The following is a 7,545-nucleotide window of genomic DNA, read 5'->3' as shown; positions in this document are numbered from 1 at the left end:
CTGACCAGGGGCGGAGCTGGGGGGGGGGGACCACACAGGAGGTTGGCCGACTGGCCCCTGATCCTGTTGGCCCCAGTGGGCATCATAGCAACTGGTTGTTCTGGTCATTGGCTTTTTATATATATAGATAGATAATTACAAGTACTCTCTACAAACAATTATTGACTGTTATGACAGAGGAAGTACAGGTTTCTATGGGAAAAAATATTGTGTTGTGTAGGTGTGAGAAGACACCCAACTTTAGAAGCGATCTGAATAGACTTTTTGGAGCAGATGCTATTTAGCCTGAGACTTGAAGGATAAACAAGAGCTAGGTAGGCCACAGAGTGATGGTGGAAAGAGCATTCCCAAACAAGTACTGAGCTACAGAGTACAGGGTGCACTGGAAAACTTGAATTTTACCAAACCTAAAGAGGGAGCAGAGAGAATGGGGTGAGATGGGAAGTTGGATAAGTAGACACTAACAGATAGTGGAAAGCCTTATAAGTATTTTAAGAAGCCAGCCACTCTGGTCTTAAATCCAATCGAAAGCAGTTTATGGGGTTCTAAGTGGGGCTGGAGTCAGCATGCTCAGACTTTGCATTTTTGGAACATCACTCTATACAATGTGGAGAATGGGTTGGAGGGAGGCTGTTGGAGTGTTGTAAGACCATAGTGATAGGTAAGTTGGATGGTAGTGGAAGAATGGAAGAGAGAGGAAACAGACAGGATTCAGTGGTGGACTGGAAGTGGGAGACTGGTGAAACCAGGAGTTAAATCTCCCAGCCCTGGCTGGGTAGCTTAGTTGGTTAGAGCATCGTCCAGGTATGTCAAGATCGCGTTTTCGATCCCCAGTCAGGGCACATATAAGAATCAACCAATTAATGCATAAATAAGTGAAATAGCAAATCGATGTTTCTCTTTCTCCCTTCCTTGCTCTCAAATCAATAAAAATTAGAAATCTCTCAGGTTTCTAGCTTGAACAAATAGGAGTTTATGAGTTTATTAGGTGGTATTTGTCTCCATTTAACCAAAGGGACATTAAGAAGTTGTGTGCTCTGGAGGGTAGGGGAGGCCAGGGGATTGTCAAGTGCGGGAAAAAAAAAAGACATATGTAATAGGTGGGGGGGGGGGGGGGGGGGGGGGGAGGACACATATGTAATACCCTTTGTAATACTTTAAGCAATAAAAAAAAAAATGTAAAAAAAAAAATAACACTTAAAAAAAAAAAAAAGTTGTGTGACTAGCCCAGGGCTGCTCAGATTGTAAGGCTTGGAAATAAAACTCAAATCCATTCCTGTCCTCTGTTTTTGTTGATGTTATTGATAGTGATGTTTTTTATTTTTTCCTTCCGAACAATTTATAATGGCAAATTTCAAGCACAACTGAGTATGGATGAAACTCCTACCTACTCAACCCTCCCCCAACGCCTACTGGATTATTGTAAAGCAAATCCTATGTCATCTACAAATATTTCAGTATATCTCTAAAAGATATGACTATTTAAAAAATCATAACCATAATACCATTATCCCACCTTTAAAAATTAGCATCACCAAATAAACAGGAGATGTTCAAATTTTCCTAAATTGTTTTTAAATAATTGGTTTCTTTTTATTTGGGATACAAACAAGGTCACACATTACATTTGGTTGGTATGTCTTTTAATCTACTAGTAAAGGTTCCTCCTTTCTCTATTTTCCTCATAATTTATTTGTTGAAGGAACCAGGTTATTTTTCCTGCAGTTTCCCTCATTCTGGATTTTGTTGAATGTGTCCTTCTGGTATAGTTTTAACATGTCCTAGGTTAGCATGTCCTCCAACCCCCTGTATTTCCTGCAGATGGGTAGCTAGATTGAAGACTTTGAGCATGCTTAGATCAGTTCAGCTTTGATTTCTTGAGAGAAGGGATGGTGGGGGAGAGGGCAAAGATAATTCATAGGTGGTGGTGTGTATTTCTATCACACGGTGTGGCATATGATGTTTGGTTATCCTCTTCATTCTGTTGTATTAACAGAATGCCCTAGCTCCATTATTTTATTAGTGGTTTGCAAATGGCAATAATTTAACTGTGCCTTTAATTCTAACATTTCTTCTTAATTGATTAACTAGAATGACTTAATAAAGAGGAAGCGCAAGTTAAAGTTTGTGTGCTTTAATGCAAATGATTGAGACACTATTTTGGGGGGGGGGGGGAATCTCCAGCTGTAACCAGATTACAGATTTTAAATTCCTTGAAGATAGGGATTGACTCCTCTTATAAATGATCTTTTCCAATTACCTTAGGCATTTCAAACTTATGTGTTGCTTTTGAAGGTCATTTTCTCTGCCTGTTCTCAACTTCCCTTTATAATCCAAACCTAGTCTTTTCTTCTGTCTACCATTCTCCCAAGCACCTGGCTTAAAACCTCCAAGTCATGTTAATACTTCTCCAGTGGGGTCCCTGCCCTACCAAATGCAATTAACCTCCAAACCATCTCCCCTTTGTTATCTCTTGTGTCCATTCCTGCCCCCTTTTTCATTCCTATTACTGTTACCCAGTTTAGGTTGCTGCCACGATTGGTGCAGTGGCCTTTTACCTTCTATCACTGCCATTCCCCTTCTCCAGTCTGTATTGTAATATGCTGCCAGCTCTGACTCTGTCATTTATCAAAAACTCAGGACTTTCTAGTGCCTACCACATTTAGTATTTGTCTGGATTGATTTAAGTCTGCTATAATTATGGCTTCAAGTTACCTTTTTAAGTTGTATACCTTTATTTTTCCTTTAATTTGCCCTGGCAAATGAGTCTTTTTTTCCATGCTCTTTCCCTGCAATCCCCCCCCCCCCTTTTCCTTTTTGATAGTAGAATCATTTTATAATGGATCTGTATGGCAGGAAGACTAGCATAGGCCACAAGTTTGAGCCCTGGTACTGTGGATGAAAAAAGATTTCTATGGAAAGTAACCTCGTAGGGTAATCTGATCATAAATTCCTAACTGGGCAGGTTATGGTCATGCCCCAAGTATATAACATTTTTAGTAAAAGATTTTATCTTTGCCTTAAACAAACCCTGTCCATTGTTTTGTGCTCAAACTCATAAAAATTCTCGACAGGTTTGGACATTTCTTACTTGACAGTATCATGCAGAGCAGTGATCAAAAGAACAATAATGATCTTGTGGAAATGGTGTTTCTCTTTGAGGGTCAGAGTATATACCATGACAGCAGGAGTTTACATCTACTGAAGAGTGCCACTGATCATTTATGCAGAAGTAGGATACAGCTCTATTAGTTGCCACCATTACCCTATTGCTAATCACAACAACTCATAATTTTGTTGAATCTGATTTGATTACAATGACTTAGCCTTTATAAAAAGAAGAAATTCCTCAAAATATATAGGCATTTTAAGTTATATATTTGATCATTGATTGATACTCTATTGTGGGTGGAATTCAAGGAGTCTGTGAACTTGGCTGGGGTAAAAAATTATATTAAAAGATCTTTCAATTAGCCTCTAAGTAAAGTTTAGAATTAATTTCAACTGTGAATGTAGGCAACAAACCATAGCAGCATTAGCAGTATCTGTGCCTTTGTCACCTACAGAAAACACATTTTTATATCCTGATACAGTGGCTACAGCTATCTTGAAATTGTTTAATATGATCACTAGTTCAAAATTACTGTAGACCTACAAGATCGTATCTAATTTGTTATTTTTAAAAGCACTTAATATCCAATTAAAATATTTAGACAATTATACCTTTGTATTTTATTTTATGAATTTAAAAACATTATTCTGACAAGGAGCCCATACGTTTGAACAAACTGCAAAGGAATCTGTGGCAAAGAGCCACAGAAGGACTCCTGCTCCTAACTGTTGTACTGATGTGAGTGAAGTTAACTAGAACCTGTGATGCAACACATACGGAATTGTGTCACAGCCTTATGTAATCATGATGTCACAGGTTATGTAAATCTTTGGCCATTGACTTTTATCTCAAAAATGAGAGGGAACAAAATGCAAAGGAGCATATAATTTTCACAAGTTCAGGCAGAATGATTTTCCTTTGTATTAAGGAACTATATGTTCATATAACTTAAACAAAAACAATGGCATCTTCACTGACTTGGGGATCTTCTTGCCCTCTTTTGGGTGCATCAGCAAATGTGTTTTCAACAGTTTGCTACATTAGATGCAGGCCTTTGTTTTGCTCAAAAAGGGGAACCCTAAAGAGGTCGATGTACCTCAGGTTTGAAATACTTGCTCTGCAGATTAGAAATAAACATCCTTATTATCAGTCTACCATGATTGTGTGTAATGATTGTGTGTATTTACTCTGTCACCTAGAAAACTACTTAATGGAGAAGATGGAAGAGAAGTGGTTTAACAATTACTGTAGTTTCCAAGAAAATAAAGCACTCATTTGAAAACTCATTTCTAATAAAGGAACTGATAATTATCTCAATGACAACATAGTCTTAATATTTATATGTATTGTCAGAAATAAAAAAAAGACTAAGTTTAATTGTGGTGTATTTTGAGGTAATAATCCTGACTTCTTTTTGATACATCTTTAATGTCTATGAATATATTCTAAAAAATCTTTAAAAATAAAAACAGTTGTGAATGATGGATAATGCTTTCATACTAGGTCAGTGATTTTCAACCCTTTTCATCGCATGCCACACATAAACTGATCACTAGAATTCTGTGGCACACCAAAAAAAAACCAACAAAAACCATTTTTGCTGACCTGACAAAAAATAGGTATAATTTTGATTTGTTCACACTAGATCAGCGGTTCTCAACCTGTGGGTCGAGACCCCTTTGGGGGTCAAACAACCCTTTCACAGGGGTAGCCTAAGACTATCGGAAAACACATATATAATTACATATTGTTTTTGTGACTAATCACTATGCTTTAATTATGTCCAATTTGTAACAATGAAAATACATCCTGCATATCAGATATTTACATTACGATTCATAACTAGCAAAATTACAGTTATGAAGTAGCAACGAAAATAATTTTATGGTTGGGGGTCAACACAACATGAGGAACTGTATTAAAGGGTCACAGCATTAGGAAGGTTGAGAACCACTGCACTAGATGGTTATTGTTGTGTTAGCTGTTGCCCTTTTTTTATTTGACAATCTAAGGGAAAAGAGGTCAGTGTGCCTAACTAAATAGTCAGGTATTGCATGTTTTTAAAAATTCTTGCGGCACACCAGCGTGCCTCTTGCGACACACTGGTTGAAAATTGCTGTACTAGACAAACAATACTCAATTTTAATACACTTTTGTGGTTTGTTACTAATCAAACAACTTAGTTCTTTGCGATAATGAGGATCAAAGGTAGCATAATAACTTTCAGACTCCTTCAAGGGATATTAATTAATAAACAATTACTATGCATACAAGAATTTACTAGAAAGGGATAGAAGAAATACATATTTCAAAACATGGTTTGAAAACTTTTAGAATGGGAATAAAGCTCTGAAAGGAAATCTTATATCCTAAGTCTCTCATAGTGCCTGGTAGCCAATAACAAATTGCTGAATACATAAAAATTCACAACTTTTTCATCTGGTTTTCTCAAACTCTTCATCTGCAACAAAACCAGAATGGCCATGTAGGCATTTACAGGGACCTAAATCTTGCATGGGAATGCAAATTATGAAGTGGATTGAAAACACAATGGAAAAGGAGGACATAAGCTGGGAAAAGTTATTACCCAAAATATCAATTTTCAGTGTGAAATAATTTATATCCATATTTGTAATTTTAGAGAAAGCTCAGGAATGCCAATCTGATTCAATGGGAGTCAAAACACGTAATTCCCACCAAACCATTCACAAGATTTCAGAACTAAGATTACACATCACAAACCCTCCAACCTCAGTTTCCTAATCCTATCCTGTGTAATAAAAGGCTAATATGCAAATTGACCGAATGGGGAAACGACTGGTTGCTATGACACCCACTGACCACCAGGGGGCAGACGCTCAACACAGGAGAGCCCCCTGGTGGTCAATGTGCTCCCACCTTGCATGGGAATGCAAATTATGAAGTGGATTGAAAACACAATGGAAAAGGAGGACATAAGCTGGGAAAAGTTATTACCCAAAATATCAATTTTCAGTGTGAAATAATTTATATCCATATTTGTAATTTTAGAGAAAGCTCAGGAATGCCAATCTGATTCAATGGGAGTCAAAACACGTAATTCCCACCAAACCATTCACAAGATTTCAGAACTAAGATTACACATCACAAACCCTCCAACCTCAGTTTCCTAATCCTATCCTGTGTAATAAAAGGCTAATATGCAAATTGACCGAATGGGGAAACGACTGGTTGCTATGACACCCACTGACCACCAGGGGGCAGACGCTCAACACAGGAGAGCCCCCTGGTGGTCAATGTGCTCCCACAGGGGGAGCGCCACTCAGCCAGAAGCCCTGAGCCAGTGAGGGCAGCTCCCATCTGTGGCAGTGCTAAGGATGTCCAACTGCAGGCTTAGGCCCTGGGGGAGCAGGCCTAAGCTGTCAATCACACATCCCCCCAAGAGCTCCAGGACTGCTAGAGGCCCCCTCCCCCCCAACTCCAGTGCACGAATTTCATGCCCCGGGCCTCTAGTCTGCAATATAAGGGAACCTCAGTGTTCGTTAAGATCTTTTCCAGAGTTTATATTATATGAGTTAATATTTACACAGCCAAAAGATATGTAAATAATTGAAACACTAATCTGTTGGTTTCATCCTATGGTGGTATGACCCCTCCACCCTTTTTAATCTGTTTAGGTATGTTATAGCCTATTGTGTTAAGCTTTAAAACTATTCAGCTACTAAAATCTCACAAAATGCTCTCCAGACCATACACTTGCATATTTAACAAAAGTCACTGCAATCCGATGAAAGAACAGCATCTTTACAGTCAATTACTTAAGTATGTTCAACTTCTAAGTAATACCCATTACCTGTTTAAAGGGCTAGATGTCTTCAATTCTTTACCTAATGTATGGCAATTTGAAGGCAAACTGTTCCCCAGGGTGTGAGAGTTGGATTTATAGGTACCGTTTAATGCTCAACTAAAAAGCTGAAGATACATAAACTCTCTCCTTCACCTCACCGGGCGGGCTGTGAGCGGACATCACAATTATTAATGCCTAATTCCCGCTCACAGGCTTTCCAAACTCACACAATTCAGAGTTCGCCCTATCACGACAGTCCAGGAGTTACCGACCCCACGTTTATTTTATCAGGGCATTGGCGCTGTACACACTTTTAAAAAAACAACAACCAGAAAATCTGAAAAAAAAAAATTCAAAACCGGTTGTGACGAAGTAGCCTGTATACATTTTACTGTTATCAGCAGACGCCTACTTATAAGCAGACGCTGGAAACTCGGCCCAAGTAGTGAAGACGTTTGTGAAGATGAATTAATTAATTGCAAACTAGTTTTAGCAACTGCTGGTCGCACCGAGTCAGTCGTGACAAAGCAGCGAAACGCTCACAGGCACGTGGAAGGAGAGGATGCACTGGAACAAAAAGCGTGCAACGAACGGGCCCCGTGCACCG

This window comes from Myotis brandtii, unplaced genomic scaffold (assembly GCF_000412655.1).
Source record: "Myotis brandtii unplaced genomic scaffold, ASM41265v1 scaffold131, whole genome shotgun sequence".
Lineage (NCBI taxonomy): Eukaryota > Metazoa > Chordata > Mammalia > Chiroptera > Vespertilionidae > Myotis > Myotis brandtii.
The sequence above is the reverse complement of the archived record's forward strand: the minus strand, read 5'-3'. Positions refer to the sequence as shown.